Source organism: Lycorma delicatula, chromosome 3 (assembly GCF_047948215.1).
Source record: "Lycorma delicatula isolate Av1 chromosome 3, ASM4794821v1, whole genome shotgun sequence".
In the NCBI taxonomy this organism is placed as follows: domain Eukaryota; kingdom Metazoa; phylum Arthropoda; class Insecta; order Hemiptera; family Fulgoridae; genus Lycorma; species Lycorma delicatula.
Window position 1 is genome coordinate 207,266,690 of NC_134457.1, and position 19,593 is coordinate 207,286,282.

The 19,593-nt window shown below is 34.5% G+C and overlaps 1 protein-coding gene across 1 annotated transcript in view; it reads left to right on the forward strand.

Moving 5' to 3' along the window:
• Positions 1-17,225: 17,225 nt before the first annotated feature.
• LOC142321296 (uncharacterized) overlaps positions 17,226-19,593 on the forward strand; it is a 51,702-nt gene continuing 49,334 nt past the window's right edge. The window contains exon 1 of the mRNA XM_075359293.1: positions 17,226-17,450. The gene's annotated coding sequence lies outside the window, so the exon portion shown is untranslated. The remainder of the gene's footprint in view (positions 17,451-19,593) is intronic.

Sequence of the window (19,593 nt, forward strand, 5' to 3'; positions counted from 1 at the left end):
TTTGTTTATTAATAAAATCCTTTAAGGCTCTTTTCAGCATGATCTGTTTATCATCATTGGCAAGTTAGCACTGACTACTTCAGTCATTGCTGACTTAATTAGTCAGTGCTGGTAATTAAGTTAATTAGGTTTAATTAACTTTAAGAAAAGAAAACAGTTTTTCCCAACTCTGCTGGGATTTAACTGTTTAAGGCTCTTTTCAGCATGATCTGTTTATCATCAGTGGCAAGTTAGCACTGACTACTTCAGTCATTGCTGACTTAATTAGTCAGTGCTGGTAATTAAGTTAATTAGGTTTAATTAACTTTAAGAAAAGAAAACAGTTTTTCCCAACTCTGCTGGGATTTAACTGTTGAGGACTAACAAATAAACAATTTGTAAGTTTTATTGCCGGTAGGGATTTGTGAATTTATAATATTTATAGTCCTGGTAAATGGTTGTTCTGTTGTACTTTCTCCTTGTTATACTATGTCAATATAACAGAATTTGTTTTGCTGAGGATTGTAGATGGCTATAAATAAAAATATGATTACATGAGACTGCTTGAACAAAAATAATAAATTTTGTTCAAAACAACATATTAAATGAACAAACATGCATTGATAAAATTTAATATTTATCATATGAGATTTCTTAACCATTTATAAGATGGTGACATTAATAACCAACCATTCTTCTTACAGTACCACAAACCAGGTAGCTGAGTTAAAGTCTTAAAAAATTTCTCTGGAAGCACTTTTTCAAATATTTAATTAGCAAATCATTTTGTAGTAATTTTTTTCAAAGGCCAAATTAACTTAAAAATCAGTATTATTACATTATGAAGTTTACATTTCAAAATTATCATACATTTCTTATATAAGATTAACAGAGAAATTAATTCCCATTTTATTAGAAAGAAACCAATAAAATGTTCATAAAAAGATTACTTTGCATCTGCTACCTTACATAATTTTTCCACTGAATCATTCGTAATATTCTTTTGTTATACTTTTTTTTTACCCTGATTACACTTGATTCCATCCAGAAACATAGTGACTCCTCTTGATCACTCATAAAGCAATCTGTTTGCAATGACTATAAAGTGGACACAGTTGTTGTCATCGACCTGGCGACCAACACGAAGGATATATGCGTGCAGAAGGCCATCACCAGGATCGTGGCTTTGGCCAATCGTTGAGAATAGTCGGGTGAAATCCGGTCAGGTCCTTGTAGACAGACCCACCGCTGGGTTCCTCGCAGGCGAGGCAGTGGAAATTACACTGTGTCAGAACTTTGTGGTCTTTATAAACACCAATGGGGTGAGAAACTGACCGTCAGGGAAGTACAGATGCAGCTCTCCAAAGTCATGTAGACGTCGGACACGGCGAAGCTTTGGTGTCGAAGTTCCATCCGACAAAATCGGGCTTTGTGTTCGTCGCCTCGTAGAATACTTGGCAAGAGTTCGGACAGGAAGCTCACTGTTTTTATTGAGGGACTGGATAAAGACAGACCCAATGAATCGAGAATGCTCATCGTGCAAGACGCCTCTAAGACTGTTGTTATCAAGTCTAGCGGGAAGTCCTTCCCGACCTCATAAGATCAGTTAAGCAGGTGGTCCCCGATAAGGAGGCGGAAGAGATCTGTCCTTAAGAATGGGCAGAAACAAGATAGTACAAATTCGTATCAAAAGTGCGGGCAACGCTGCCGAGTCGCTACGTGAGATGATAAAGGTTGCAAGAACTAATGTGACTTTCAGAGGAAAGGCCGATAAGAAATCTTTCGTTCACATGAAGATCTTGGATGCCGAGATCACGTCCGGAGATATGCAGGGGGATTCTCACGTGCCCTAGGGGATAAAACTTCGGTGCCGGTTATGTCCCTCAGGTCGGCTTTTGGTAGTACCCAGAAGGCGACAGTGGTGCTGCCTGTGGATGCTGCTTGTAAGTTCCACGCTATGGAAAGGATCTAAATCGGATGGGTCAGCTGCCGTGTCCCAGAGGGAAGGAAGAATCGAATTGTTTTAGATGCTGGGATACGGGATATCTTGCCTTTAAGTACAATGGGCCTGACCGCTAGGTGCAAACTGACTTGCGATCCTGGATTTCCTCGTTCGGAAGAGGGTGATGATGTACAGGGAAGTGGGTAAGATGGATGCGGAGATATCGCTTGTCCGCAGATGGCAGGAGAGATGGTATCACTCTACGAAAAGCAGATGGACCTACAGACCGATCCCGGATCTTCAGAGATGGCTGTGCCGAAAACACGGGGAACTAGGGTATGAGTTGATCCAGTTCCTTACCGGTCACGGATGTTTCAAAGCATACTTGTGAGCGCGGACGCTGAGACCCTCCGCGGATTGCGATTACTGCGAGGAGGAAGACACCGCGAAACACACGTTGTTCGTGTACGATTGGTTCCTGCATCATAGGTTAGCTTGCAGGAGAAAATCTTCGTGCTTAACCGAAAGAACATCACTGGAACTATGCTTCAGACCGAACAATAGCATCGCGGACTCGGTGTCCGCGATGCTAGTTAAGAACATACACACCAAGTTCCTGGAAGATGTTCAGGGATAATAACTACCTGAGTTGAGTCTCCCTCGGGGCACGTTCCTCCCCAAGAGGTCTAAGTTAAAATATGTATACATATAAATTAAAAAAATAAATAAATAAAAAACAAACCGCAGGATCCGACAAGTTCGAGGCATGGGGCTAGCAATGGAGGTGCAGATGGAGACAAGACGAGAGGTAAAATGGAATCGGTTGAAGGAAGACGTAAGTGGGTACTCCCCCTGAAATTTTACGCGATTTGGTGTGTTTCTATAGATATTTAAGCCGTGTTTTTTTTTTTATTTAGTTATAGTGGTACATCTGAAGTGGTTGTGTGTGAGGTGTTTCTTTAATCAATACGGTCGTTGGTGAGATATTTGTTTTTTTAGTGGACTTGTTACAAGTTGTTAATACATTTGGTGGTTTTTACATTCTATCTTTAATAGCTAAGCTATTATTCCGTTATCAGGAATATTTATTTAATTACAATTATTGTGTTCTTATGGACAGTTAGTCGCTGTTATCTTGCGATAACATTGTGTATTATTGTAGGTTTATAAACAATGTTTTATTAACATTTCTTGTTATCTAATCTAGTGCCATAGTATTGTATACTATTATTCATTATTACGGGAATTAATTTTATTTTAATTCTTGGTAATGTATATGTTTGTTTATCTACGGGTTAGCTTTTTTCAGTAGCTTAATCAATTAAGCTACTATTATTGACACTGTAACTGAAGACTTAGGCAAGAACTTGTATGTGGTTAAGGCATTGCTGATTGCAGTTTACTCCCATGGCTCCCCTAGTAAGGCTGATGAAAAGGATGCGACGTGCCTTGAGTTCGGATTCGGATGATCCGGTTCCTACTCATGAGAATGTAATAGAGATGAACGTGTTGATGGATGATCTACGGCGATTAATTGTGAATAATACGAATACTAACAGAGAAATTAAGGAAACAGCTGAGCTCCTGCACCAGAAAGTGATCAGGGTCACCGAGTGGATCGAGGAGTTGGCTCCCCAGACTGATGATGCTGGCACACAGACTGATTCGCCTAAAAGAGTTATCATGACCTCAGAGGAAACTAGAAACAAGCTGTAACAAGGAGTGGATGAGGACGAAGTTTCTGGATAGATCTCCATGAAATGAGCCGAGGATTTGTTTAAAAATGTGGAGGACTTGTGGGAGTTTCCAGGTCAGGGTCTGAGATTGCCCTGATATTAGATCGTCAGGGAAATAAAAACAGCGACTAGGCAACTTACTAATACTAGGCAACTTTCTTATTTAGCCCCGAGGATTCGACTGATGCTTAATAAAAGGAGAATCGCCCCGGCTAACGTGCTTCGGGATGCTTCAGTGGCAGAATTCTTACTTGTAGATGTTCAAGAGGGATCACATCAAGGTGGGATATTTGTGTCGATCATCGATTTTAGCAGGGAGGATTCCATTTTCAGGAAGAACCTTGTTGATGGGATATATAAGATCGAGAGAACAGTCAAGGAACGAGTACCGGTGGGTGCAGTCCTGGCAAAACGTCCCATAAATTAAGGCGGTTGCTTGAATATCTTACCCGGGGAGATGGCAAGAAAAGATCACTATTCCAGTTCAAGGAGGAGAAAGAAAAGAAGACTGGATCCAAACCTGAGATTGCCAAGAAGACAGTTATTGTCAGAAAGGAGGGGCTGACGTATGCTTAGCTCTTGAGGGCAGTTAAGAAGGAGACAGGAGAGTCTGTTCCTGGTGCGGTCATCTTTGACAGGAAGGGCGGGAACAAGAGTTTGGAAATTCGTATAAGGGACGGGACGGGCGAGGTTAAGGCCTTCTCTCAGAAAGGTAAACTTCATCTGCAGGAGGCCCAGGTTACTCCGGGGGGGGGCAGGATGAGCAGGCCAGCTGTGGTACACGTTAAAAATCTTGATCACCAAGGAGGAAGTTATGCGTATAATAAAAGAGACCTTACCGCAGGAAGAGCACCACTAAATACGGGTCACTTTCTTGAGGCCTTTCCTTCGGCCACAGTCAGGGGGGGCGGGACGTCATTCTGATCTCTGAGCCCAACGGCGCACGGGTCAGTGGTAGTGACTGGTTGGTGGATCCCCGAGAGGATGTGGCTGTTAGGGACATTACTAGTAGGTTCGCCTTTCGAGTCTCAAACAAGGCAATGGTTATGTGAGGTCATGTGTGGAGGGACTATGCCTGTTGTTGCTGCATCTCCCCCAACTCCACATGGGCGGTTTTTAATGAATTCTTGAGCGATTTCAGGTGGCTGATTACCCTACCCTAATTCTGGGAGATTTTAATGCCAAAATCATAGAGGTTGGCGGAGGTGTTACATGTGCGAGAGACGAGGCGTTGGCTGAGCTGACATCCTCGCTCAATCTGTGTAATATGAATGATGGCAGCCCCACCTTTTGGCGAGGGGACCGAGGCGCAGTTCTCGACCATGTTTATGTGTCGGAGTCCCCGGCCTCCCGTGTGTTGAGATGCGACTGATGCGGAAGGAGCTCGGAAGTGTTCATCATGAGATTTGGGTCGAGATTGGAGATCAACACCCCATTACAAGATCGCATCGTTGGTTTGTGGATTAGATCTGTTTGGAGAGGCTGAAGGAAGCTCACAGCCAAATTTAAACAAGATTTCCCACGAGTTCCAGAGGAACTATCGGGTTCAATACATACTACATAATACTACTCAATAATTGCGTGTGGGTTTTCAGAGCACCATATTCGTGAATTGTGTCTGTTAACACATCCGTTCACATGGAATGTAGCTTCGTCTGTAAAAATTATATCATCTAAAAATGATTCGTTTTCACTAATTCTGTCCAACATTTCAACAGCGAAATTGTAACGTTTTACACCATCATCGGGTTTCAATTCCTGCAGTATCTGGATTTTATAAGCGTGTAATTTCAGTTTTTTTACGTAAAACTTTGTGAACTGTTGATTTTGGAATACCTAATTCGACGGGAGATGGACTTCCCAGGACTTCAAATTGCCGATTGTCTAATTAGTTCAATCGTTTCTTCTGGTACACTTGGTCTGCCGGTTGATTTCTGTTTCTTAACTGATCCAGTTTCTTCGAATTGTTTGAACCAACGTGTTATGTTATTTTTGTGTGGTGTATATCTTCCGAATTCACGTCGAAACACACGTGGAACTAAAATTACGGATTTTAATTCAGGTATCAATAAAACACACTTTGCTTTGTCTTTATCCGAGAACATAGTAACTCACTAAACTCACCGCAACAACAAGACATGAACTGACGTAGTTACAACTGCTGATAAACAAACTTTTGGGTTGGGGACTTTCAGAGATACTAATAAAACCCCTAGAAATTTCCCTATAATCTTCCTATGAATTACTGAAACCGCACCATTCTTTTATGATAACCCTGTATTAAGAAACAATCGTCTAAAGTGTTCACTTGCAAATACCTTTGCTATCTACCCTAACAGTTTATGAATGAAGTCTACTGCATTATTTTTTTCACTTATACACTTAGAGTTTTATTGTAACTCACCGATTGTGTTTCTTGTATACTTAGATTTAGTCGTGACATCACCTTACTCGTATCGAATTGGATTCAGGACTCTTCGCGCTGGACTGACGTCTCGCACACTCGTCTTGCAGATTCACACCTGTGACTCTCCATGCTGAACCGTTGTCGTACGCCTAGCTAAACTGGTTCGCAGAATTCTACCGAACTCATACGATTCTACACAACTCGTAGCTTCTCCTCGCAGAACAGACCTTGCGGGACCGACGCCGTAACGCCTCGCTGACTGGTTCTCATTGAACTCTCTTTTAGCTGGCCTTAATGGGATATTTATACTGCTAGCCTCTTTACCTGTTGGACCGGACCCAAGTCGAAACGTGCGAACAGTAATAATAACAGTTTACGTAGGCTTTTGTTCCCATAAATTCCAAATCTGATCTCTTCTCACCGAACAACAAGTGTACATTGTGTGTTAGCGGGTAGTATGACAAAAGACGATTGTTAAACGGAACTATTCTTTACAGAAAGGGAATTCTTTTTGCCCCTTTTTGGATTCTTCCAATTATTATATTAATTATTACTTTCATAATAATTGGTAGGAATCCGTTACTCAGGCCCGTTATACCGATCTTGTTACAATATATGTATATATATAGATATAGAGAACCTGGAACCTATAGGGGAATTTTACTTACCTTTTAACAGTTAACATTAATATATTTGACATTATATCTTAATAAAATTTAAAAAAGCCAGATAAAAACTCAAGACTGTCTTCTTGACTATATAATAAAGTGTATGTATTCACACACTTTAAAATAAAAGATAACTAAAAATATAAATAAAATAAAATAATTACAGCATAGTTTGAACTTTACAAGCAAAAAATTAATTTTTTTATTACAACATTTATTGATATTAATACTGCGACTTTATACAAGTCAATTATAATTATTAAAAACAAGTTGTACTAAATACAAGTGCAGGTAATTTAACCCACACTTGTATCAAGTGTATTTAACCTGTTAAATAACCTCGGTTAACCTGTTACATAACTAGCTTATTTAACCCAGTTATATAAACTTTGTAATAGATCATTTATATTTTGACAACCACTTAATAACAGACATTGCATTCAACAACCTAAAAATCTGTCAGTAAGTTAATTAATTTATTAAATTTCCTGTTGGTGTAAAAATCAAAAATGTGTTTATTGATGAGATTAAACTGATTCCTCAATACATTTGCCATGATTGTGACAAATGAATACAAAAACAGTGAAAAATGTCAAGCTTCACCAGGGTTCAAACCCAAAACCCTCCAGATGAAAGATAAAAATGACAGTTATGTCACAATTGTCAACAAAATATTTTTCTACTATACCTTTGAGAACATATTTTAGAATATTATGGAAGACTAAAAATTACTTCTTAATTTAAAGGTTAATTGTATAAAATTAAATCTCCTTTATTTGAATTTTAACTTTCCTTTAATGAAAAATCTAAATTTAGTGTAGTGACAAAATAAATTTAAAATCTTCACAGGCAGAATAAAAAAGTACTTGGAAAATAGTTTCTAAAAATAACTTCAGTTCAACTATTAAAAAATGAATATTTTAATTAAACTTACTCAGATTATCAGGATATTTTTCTAAAACCTTATTTTTATCAGTTAATTGTAACTATTTTTTTTGCTAAACTCTAGTTGAAATAAAAACAAAACCAAACTAAATTATTGCATAATTTTATGGGTTTTCATTAATCTATTGCTTTTAGATATAGTCAGCAGACCACACACATAATTACATGTGAGGCTCAAATAGAAAAAAAATTATTTCTACAAATCTGTTTTATACTAGAGTAAAAATTTACAGCTGGTTACTTTTCAGTATAGTTCCTCTTAAATGCACAATTTCTTAATTCAATTCTGTTAATGGAATTTGTCCTCAATGATCTTATTACAATTTTTAATCTTTTACCTATTGAAAATTCCTTCAGTGATGTATTCTGATTGTTGCTTAAATCAGATGAAGAAAAGTCAGGACTAAATCAGAACAAGTCAGAACATTCCATTTGAGTTGAAAAATATTGTCAAGTCTTGAAGAAATGAAACAGAATTATGACTTACACTTCATCAAACTGATTGAATCTTTGGGTCTGTAAACATAAATTAAAATCCAATAATGTCTTAAACAAAGATGGTACACCGATTTACAATACGAATTGTAAAATCGATAGGTGGAATATATTGAAGAGTTATACGGAGGAAATGAATTTCAAAATGGTGTTATAGAGGAAGAAGAGAAAGTCGAAGAGGATGAAATTGGAGAAACAATACTGAGATCTGAATTTAAGAGAGCATTAAAAGATTTGAACGGCAGAAAGGCTCCTGGAATAGACGGAATACCTGTAGAATTACTGTGCAGTGCTGGTGAGGAAGCGATTCATAGATTATACAAACTGGTGTGTAATATTTATGAAAAAGAGGAAGTTCCGTCAGACTTCAAAAAAAGTGTCATAGTCATGATATCAAAGAAAGCAGGAGCAGATAAATGTGAAGAACAATTTGTTTAACTAGTCATCCATCAAAAATCTTAACTAGAATTCTATACAGAAGAATTGAGAGGAGAGTGGAAGAAGTGATAGGAGAAGACCTAGAAAAGGCATTCGATAACGTAGACTGGAATAAAATGTTCAGCATTTTAAAAAAAATTAGGGTTCAAATACAGAGATAGAAGAACAATTGCTAACATTTACAGGAACCAAACATCAACAGTAATAATTGAAGAACATAAGAAAGAAGCCATAATAAAAAAGGGAGTCCGATAAGGATGTTCCCTATCCCTGTTAATTTTTAATCTTTACATAGAATTAACAGTTAATTATGTTTAAGAACAATTTAGATCCGGAGTAACAGTACAAGGTGAAAAGATAAAGATGCTACGATTTGCTGATGATGTAGTAATTCTAGCTGGGAGTAAAAAGGATTTAGAAGAAACAATAAACAGCATGGATGAAGTCCTACGCAAGAACTACCACACAAAAATAAACAAGAACAAAACAAAAGTAATGAAATGTTGAAGACATAACAAAGATGGACCACTGAATGTGAAAATAGGAGGAGAAAAGATTATGGAGGTAGAAGAATTTTGTTATTTGGGAAGTAGAATTACTTGGACGATCGGATTGCCTGAGAAGAAAAGATTAGAAGCTTTTGAAATGTGATGCTACAGGAAAATGTTAAAAATCAGATGGGTGGATAAAGTGACAAATGAAGAGGTGTTGCAGCAAATAGATGAAGAAAGAAGCATTTGGAAAAATATAGCTAAAAGAAGAGACTTATAGACCACATATTAAGGCATCCAGGAGTAGTCGCTTTAATATTGGAGGGACAGGTAGAAGGAAATAATTGTGTGGGCAGGCAACATTTGAAATATGTAAAACAAATTGTTAGGGATGTAGGATGTAGAGGGTATACCGAAATGAAACAACTAGCACTAGATAAGGAATCTTGGAGAGCTGCATCAAACTAGTCAAATGACTGAAGACAGAAAAAAAAATGTACTCTGAATACTGCATTTTAATCTCCAGGATGTGTTCAATTTTCCCAGTACTTTGCCTAACTTCTTTTACAGTAGTGCATTGGCTATTGATAGATTGACCTAAATAATGTTTATTAACATCATCAGGGATATAGAATCAATAATCACAAATGACGTTAATTTCAATTTTTTTTAATCAGTTCATTGTCATAAAAAAATTGTATCCAATTGTACATATTCCTCCAAAAAACATTTATTATTAACCTTTGCTAGCAAGTCTATTAACCCTAGAACACCTGATGCTGTACTCCTTCATTACTACATTTATATATATATATTTTTTTAAATCTCTTAACTCTAATATGAAGATGGAATAAAATGATAAATATAACTCTAATATAAAAAAGTATATTTTAAACTTAATTACAATCAAAGACGTTCATTACAGGCGTTACGTATTAATAATTAAAACATTTAAATTGAACTACAACATAACTTTAGAATTTTAGGAACTTCTTGTTAATAATTTAAGATGTAATAGTAACTTGCTAATAATAATAGTAACTATAATTACTAATGGAACAAACATTTTTTTACATTTTGAGCAAACAACTTTATTTTGGTGTTCATATGGGATTCTTGGATGTGGCACAGTAGATCTTGGTCATGGTGTTTTTTTTTTTTTGTATAATAGCACAAATAACAATATTTTCTTGCCCCTTCTTTAGAGTCGTTTCCTTTTTGAGTAGATGGTCCTTCAACACCTAATGTTTCTTCAACTATTCCTCGGGTTTGATGTTTTAATATCGTAATTGCAATCTCCTAAGTTTCTAATCGGTCGTTAATTGTTCATATAGTTTTAATAAAAACATTTGTCTGGACAATGGTTTCAATTTATTCGAATTCTTTTTTACAAATTTGACAAATAAATGACACATGCGTTAATTACGTCGATGTTGACCGTATTATTAAAAAAAAAACATAAACGCCACCTTTTTGTTTTTCGTTCACAGTTCGTATTGTAGCACATTTGGTTGAACATGTCGACGGCTCCTTTCATCTGATTATAAATTTTTATTATTTAAATTTTCCCCGAAATATTATCAATCGTTGAATTTTCATGCATTGAAGAAACTAATGTTACAAATTTGTTCTCGTTTGGTTTATAAGAAGTAGCGGTTATGTCAATATCAAATAGAAACTAGCTGGAACCTGCTTTTCAGTTTTCGTATTTTATATCTATAAGTTGTAAAGGTAATTCCTTTTTATTGTCCGAATCATGGTGAGTTCGTAATCATCCAGAAGACGTTTCACGAGTGGGAAACTCGTAAACCAATTATCAGCGGTTATGTTTCTGTGAGATCTTACGCATTTTACTAACTCTTCCACAAAATAGACGGCGGCAGGTATTCTGCTGGGACAGTGCCTTCGCCAATATATGGGATTGCGCTTATGACGTATTTCGTAGAATTGTCGCACATCATTATTATTTTAATTCCGTAATTCTCTGGTTACGATGGTATGTATATTCTAAACGAACATCGACCACGAAAACCTAGTAATTGTCATCAATAATCCAATATGAACTTGGTCTGTAATGCGTTTGTCAGTTTTTAATAAATAAATCCTACACTTCTGAAGTAGGAAGAAGTTTGCTGTTTTTCAATCTTTCATTGGTTGTGTCCCTATCATCGAACATCAAGCAGTTAATTATAAAATTAAACCTATTCTTCAGTATTGTTCCTTTCCACATAATATGGTATCAAATATTATATTTGTTGATAAGTGGTTTATTTTTAGAGTTCCAGCCAAAATTAAAATCCCAAGTTACCCATACAATTCTTCTATACAAATTTTCATTTAGTGTAGAATTTCCATGATCACTGTAGTTAAGTTTTTGACGGCGAATCTCTTCATTCGTGTGGGTTACAATAATATTTATGACATCATCAGGGAAAAATAAAAGACCCTAAAATTTCCAGTGGCTGGAAAAGTTGAGTGGCTCTTCCAACTGATCCGGGTCGAATATATACTATATTCTTTTTGCTTATTTTTTTCCTGGTTGCGTCAGAAATAAGATTTTTTGCCCATTCATACCCATCTTTTCCATAATATATTTTCTTCTTTTAAATTCAGATTGGTATCTCCTATAGAAAGTGATATTGTTTTTGTTTTTTGTTTTTATCTTTTCCTTTTCTGGTTGACATTCATAGACATCAAGATTTATTGGTGGAAAAGTTGGATCATCTTGAAGAGAAGGTTCATTCTCCTGAGATTCCTCAGGATTAAAGTATGGATTTGTATCGGTGTCATCTGGAACTACTTCACAGCAGTCTTCAACCTCACTTCCAGATTCACCATATTCAAACAAAATGTGGTGGATTTCTTCTACAGTTTCCACAAGTCGCGACATAATTCCTAGAAGAAAAAAAATATAAGATATTGCATTTTAATATATAGGTAGAATCATGTATCCAAGACATTATACATTACAAATACAATTAACGCCTACTTTACATACATTATTACTCATTATACGTATAAAAAGACAGAAATTTTAACTGACATTGCTCACTATACATAAAATTTATGTACAAATTTTACTTATTTATGTAAAAAAGCATAAATACTTTTACAAAGCTTATCTGCTGCAAATCGCACATGACTGGTCGATGTTCACTACGCAAGGTCACATGGGGGAACTGATTGGAGGAACCTTAGTCGGATAGTGGGGAAAAGCATGATGAGGTGGGGGGAAGTTTTTACATCTTTGCACCTGCTAGACATAATTTTCATGTAGATAAGTGTTTTAGAGTTAAAAATTTTAAGGTTGACCCCTGTCTTTGAAAGAAAAGTACAAGTATAATAATTTATTGAACAACCAAATATTTCAGCAAAGCTCCAAATGAAGTTGGAAAAATGTTTTAAATATAAACATACCTGAATGTATTATTACAACATAGACCTACTGCATCAAGGAGGACAACAAAATTCTTGTTTACATTTATACGTAATTGTAACCTGTCACAGGTTTAAGTTTTGTTATGGACATCCTCTTTAATTAAAGATGATAATGTATATTGGAACATCCAATATGTAATAAAATAGCTCTTACCATCTTGACAATAATAACTAGTTGGTTATTACACAACAAACAGTTCTGGTGTACTGTTAAGAGTGTTAGTTAAAAGTTCCCTTAAATCTTAGCTTCATACACGTATTATTAACTTTATAAATATAATTCATTTAATTTATTTTTGTATTCATTTGATTTATTAACTTTATCTTGAAGTTACTCCAAGGACAGGTTGTTTGTTTATTTTTCAAACCCAGTGAAGTTAGATTTTCTTTTCATTCACTTTTTCTCACTTTGATCCTTTTCTTCTCCATTTTGAATTCTGTGACTGAGGTCAGATCCTGCTAAACTGACCTGTGTAACTACTTATCCTTTGTGTAAACTGGTGAGAGGTTGCTGCTGTGAAGTAGTCCAGGAAATCAGGTTCCTATTCTGTTAACTGATAATAAACTTAACGTAATAAATCAAAATAAATACCAGTTAATTCTGGGCTTCCTAATCACTCCTGAAATACAATTCATATCTACCTGTAACTATATATTGGATCAATAAATAAATTAATTTCTTAAAAAAGCTCTCATTCTATCCTTTTTGATGGTAGTTTTATTTTAACTGTAATATACAGACTCCATGCTAAAGGTATCAAAAAGTAACAGTTCATATTATGAGAACCAGTCATTACAATGTAATAATATTTTTTAATAAATACAACACTTCACAAAGTTTTAATACAGATTAGTGAAGTTCAATGTGTGCACCTTTTATAGTTCATCAGACATCTAGAAAAATCTAACTTATGCTACATATTTAGGAGTATCTGCAGTGTTATTAGACCAACAGTTTCAAAAATCCTCTGTTTTAAATCATCCAAATTTCAAACTTTTCTTTGGTACAGACAATTTCTAATAAATTCCCAAACATAAAAGTCCAAAGAAGTGATATCTGACGGTCTAGGTGGCCATGCAGTTGGACCTCCTCGTCTAAACCAACAGGTGGAAAAAGTGTTGTTCAAGAACACGATAACATCTTGATGAAAGTGTGGTGGAGCACCATATTTTTGGAAACTGAATCCTGCAAGAATGTGAGGAAATCATTTTGAGGTATGTTTGTCCTGTCACAGTGGGCTGGATGAAAAAAAGAAACAATGGTGCGATTTTTGTGCAGTCCTAACCAGTCATTGACTTTCAGTTTGTCCCTTTCATTTTTTATTACTGTATGAGGAGTTTTCAGTACTCAAAGCTTCCTCATCTGATCCAACATCTGGAAAAAGTGTTGTTCAAGAACACGATAACATCTTGATAAAAGTGTGGTGGAGCACCATCTTTTTGGAAACTGAAGCCTGCAGGAATCTGAGGAATAGCAAAGTTCTAAACCATGTTGAGGTATGTATGTCCTTTCACAGTGGGGTGGATGAAAAAAAAGAACCAATGATGTCTTTTTTGTGTAGTTCTTACCAGTCATTGACTTTCAGTGTTTCCTTTCATTTTAGATTACTGCATGGGGAGTTTTCAGTACCTCAAATTTGACAATTGTGTTTGTTAACTTTCCTGCACATATGAAAGGTCACCTCATCACTAAATAACAAATATTATGATAATTAGGATTGTTTCACCTTTGCAGAAAACTGATGTTGTAATCGGCGATCACTTGATTTAATGTGATGAAGGAGTTGTAACTTGTATGCTTGCAAATGGAGCCGCTTATGAACAATCTTGTGAACAGTGGAATGAGGAATTTGCAGTTCATAACTAGTCTGCCTAATTTACTTTCCAAGATTGACAGTTAATGTATCGCGTAGACGATCCATAGTCTTGTCACTACTGAAACTTTATGATGATTTCCAGTTTCTGAAACTAAGCTTCCAGTTTCTCTTTAATTTGTATCCCACTGACGAATAAACTCGCATGTAGGAAGATTGATATTACATTCAGTTCGTACACGCCGTTGAATACGTGTAACTGATTGAAACCATGCTAACCAAACAATCTTGACTGACTGCATTTGAATTGCATTGTGAGTTGGCTTGCCTGCACACGTTATTTTTCTGACCTTAATATACAGAAAACTGTAGAAGATATTTCTTGTCGATTGAGCCTACGTTTAAGATATTATAGCTACTGCTATTCTAATTATAAGCCTTTACTTTTGGATACGTCTAGCACGGACACTCAATGTACTTATTTTTTTGTCCATGGATAAGTCTGTTGGTTAAAAGTAGTAGAAAGTTAGTCTGGTACTGTGTAGATTACAATGATTAGACAGCAGCTAGAAAAAATTCACCAGTAAGTGATGAAGGATATGGATGATTTACTTTGTTATATAATGAGCTGTTATTCTAATTTTTATGTATTTAAATTTCTTACTGTCCCCTTATATTAATTTTATGATTTTTTTATAAAAGAAAACCTAAAAAATTTCTGTAAAGAGTTTTGGAACTACAATAAAGCAAATTCTAAAAATCATAATAGTGGCTGATTCTTTGCTTACTGTACTTATATAAATCATCTGTTCTTATATAAATCAATTTACCCAACAATAAGTTTCAATGCTTCTATTCAACTTTAACTTTTTTTTAACAACAGCATAAATTGAAAACAATATTCATACTGTGAAAAGTAATTGAGATACAATACTTCACATGAACCATGTATATGAAGCAATGTTTTCAGTAACCATGCTGTTTAAAAGTTTAGAGTTGAGGCTAAAAAACTTAATGGATTCAAAATTAAATAACTCATGAAAGTAAAAGTGAAATTCTAGGACCATGCTCATCTACCATAAGTATATAATACATTTTAATTTATATTTGTTTTACATACAGAAAAATGCTTTTCTGAATAAACATTTTTGCACTAAACTTTTTGAGCTCTTTCTCCACCTTCAGATCCTTGTCATTAAATATATGCCACACAAACTGGGCAGGCTAAAAGTCTCTAACAATCAAAATGGTCATTATTCAATACAAAAAAAAAAATTATTTCATAACTAACACTATCGAAGCTAAATGAATATTTATTAAATTGTTTTCAATCATTGCTGATACATTTCTGCAGACAACCTGGGATAGTTAAGCATACTTGTTTGTACAGTCATGTATTGGAATCAATTTCTTCAAAAGCATTTTGAATAGCATCTCTCAAATCCTCAATTTTTTGCACTTTTGTAGTGTAGACTTTAACGATTCCACAAAAGAAAAAATCTATGGGTTCAAGATCTGGAGATCTGGGTGGCATTTCTATTGCCCTTCGCCATACAATAACTTTCCCACTGAATAACTCATCAACACAGTTTCGACAGCTGTTGCATAATGGGATGAGGCTCCATCATGTTGAAAGTAAAGTAAGTTGAAGTTTTCGTAGTTATTTGTAGACTTGGAATGGCATACAGAGGTTGCCAACATTTCCAGGTACTTCTCTCAGTTACTATTCCATCATAAAATTAGGGCCCGATGACATGAGATACCACCCCAAACCATAACACCAGATCAATTTAGATGCCTCTCAAAAACACAATTCTATGGTTCTCTGAATACCAATAGGTACAGTTGTGTTTGTTGACGTGGCATGTTAATTTGAAAGTCGCCTCTTCACTCCAAATTATCTTAGAAAACAACTCATTATCACCTTTCATTTCAATTGTCTCGTATAATTGAAGCCTATGATCAGGATTATCTTCCAATAGGCCACATAAGAGATGAGGTATGTAATGTTTGAATTTAGCCTTATGTAAAACTCTCGAAACAGAAGTTGTAGAAATATTCTGTTTGGGAGATAGCCTATGAGTATAATTATTATTAGATGACCTTTTATAAGATGCAATTAATCACAAAAGCATTCTGATTTATTCATAAAAATAACAAGCATTTCATGACAAGCTTAGTAAGAAAATGAAAAATGAAGTAGTTTACTGTTTTCTTCTACCCTGTAGTAAAAATACTGTCATGTTCAAGAAATCAAGGCCACTTTAAATGCAGGTAATACTTGTCCTTCAATCTTTACACTGCAGAGTTGACTATGTAATGAGCATCATTATTCTCATAGAAAGCAACTCTGGTTTGTGAGACTTATACTTCTGATACTTCACACACCTTTTAAACACAAAAATAGACTGAAACAAATATCCCAATACTTTTGTATAATAATTATTGGGCTTATAATTTTCAGTAATTACTTAAGTTATTCAACAATTATCATTTGAATAGCTGGATTTCTTGATATATTAATCACAGTTAACTAATATGTATAGTCTGCATATTAAGAAAAAGGAGTTAAAATAAGTAATATTAAAACCAAACATATGGTTTAGGAATTTGTTTTCAATTAGAATGTAGTAATAGATGATTTAATAGCAAAGTCTTTTTTTTTATAAAAGAACAGATAAAATTTTAAATTATATTTTCTTTGAATTATATTTTTGTCTCTGTTCTAAAATTTTTTTTAATGGAAAAAAAATTCTTAAAAGCTTTATTTAACATTAAAAAAAATTACAATGTTTCTTAAGAATTAAAGATATAGAACAACATTATAAAAATACTTAAATGTTATCTTATGTGAATTAAAAATTAGAAGGTCAAATACAAGTACAATATACTTTTTCTAATGTTCAGTATAAGTACATCTGAGTGTATATATGTATATATGTGCTAACACAAAGAAAAATACAAATATATATTCTACAAACGTATTCATCAGGTGGAAGATCAGACTACCTAAATCTCACCTCTACAAGAAAGAGGGATTTTCCTTGCCTAATTCAGTTACTACCTTAAGAAAAAAATCTGCACTTTATGAAAAGAGGTAGGCTATCTTAAAATCAAAGAAGTTTAGGTGAAATAATTTTTAACGTATTATGACTCAGTAGAAAATATTAATTTGAGAATACTGGTCTTTTAAATTATTTTGTGTTATATTTTAAGCTAGGAAAGATGTTATTGTTTAAAATTTAATTTTCTGATGTAAGCTACTGACACTGTTGTCAGTAATCATCACACAAGAGTTAATTTTATATTAAATGTAAGTATATAATGTATTTTATTTATTTTTATAGATTATTTATTAAGTAAGTTTGCTGTTTCATATTTATGCTATAATTTATAGGGCAATGTAAAAATATGTTAAATAAACTTTATTTTTACATTAAAAAAATTAACTTTTTACATCACCATTAGAAAAACAGCACCAATTTATATCTTTGAATAATTTTCATCACTGAAATCATGAAAAAAAAATGTATAAGAATTGTGGATATTTCTGTTTATCAATGCCATAATGATAACGGATGTAGGAGATCTAACCTACGATAAATATCACAGAAAAAATTTGCATAGCCATAATTAAGAATTACAAATCAATGCCATCTGTATCAGATCTAATGAGGAGTGGTTTCCTCTTGTTTTATTTATAAGCTGAACATTTTGTTGATGCACAGACGAATACATAAAAGGAATAATGGTGCAAATCTCTAGATAAATGTAAGTCGACCTTTATAAACAAAACAGATTAAAAAAATTACCTCACCTTTTTTACTGAATGACATCTTAAGTAACGAAAGAATATGCCTGAGTTAGGTTTCATAGTAAAAATTGATATTACGTCCCCAATTAAAGCTCTTTACTGTCTAAATTCATTTTTAAGGATCAATTTTAACAAAAAAAGTTAAAAGAGGAAAAAAGAGGATTTTTTCATCTTTTTATGGCTTGTGACAGCTTCATAATTTAAATATAATATGAAAATCTTAACATATGTTAAAATTGATGGTAAACAAATTTAGAGATCATTATTATTTTCACGCGTAATCTGTTGGGAGAGTTTATCAGAGGCTATCAAAGTTTATCTTCTGTGTATTCAAAATAATTTAAATTAAAAAAAGAAAAATACAAAATCAAATCATATATGTAGTGTCTGAGATTTTTTTTATGTACTGGGAATGAATTAGATACTTTCAGTTAAAGCATAAACATGGTGATCTTTATACCTGTTATGAGAGGGTACAGTGATTTTTTTAAATTTCTAATATTTCTACCATTGGTCAACGATTAAACGTTAACGGTGTTGAAGGAAGTTGATTGACCTTTTATAATGAATTTATTTTTCATTAATTTCTCTTTCTTTTCAGCCATTATTCAAATTTATGTACTAATGACAATTAAATTTAATGCGGTGAAGACCAAAGTCTATATTTTAACTTTTTTTTTTTTATTGTTTTACTCAAGTTACGTAGTTTAGAAATAGTATAAAGCAAAAAGGGTACAAATATACACAAAGTAAATGAATGTGTGTGTGTGTGTGTGTGTGTGTGTGTGCGTGCGCGCGCGCGCGTGTGTTTGCGCGCGTGTTTGTGTTTGTGGTAAAACTGACTGATGGTTAGTACTATAATCTATAGGGTATAAGCTATAGATTATAGTAATAACTATGTCACTAAAAGCACTAACACATGCAAGTAAATTTGTACGTAATACAGAGTGATTCAAAGAAACGGGAAATTTTGATAGTTGTGTTGGTAGCCGTGGGCGATTGGTACCACTTGATAAGTGGCGCCAGCCTCTCTAACCTAACCTGCCATTTTGTTGTCATGGATCCTTGGAGTGGTGCGCAACGTGCATTTGCTATCAAAACGTTTTACAAAAACAATGACAGTGTGGAGGGAGCGCATAGAGAATTTCGCCGTCATTTTAATCTGGAACGGCACGATCGTGTTCCATCAGCACATGCAATTAAACATGGATATCTAATCTTGAGGAAACTGGTTTGGCAATGAAAAAGAAACCTCCAGGCCGTGAGCGAACCGTCCGTACAACACCGAATGTTCAAGCTTTACAAGATGCTGTCACACGAAGTCTACATCGGTCAATCCGTCGTCTCTCAGCACCTTTAAAATTGCATAGTTCAAGTGTTCGAAGAATGTTAGTGAAGGACTTGCAATACCATCCGTACAAGTTGC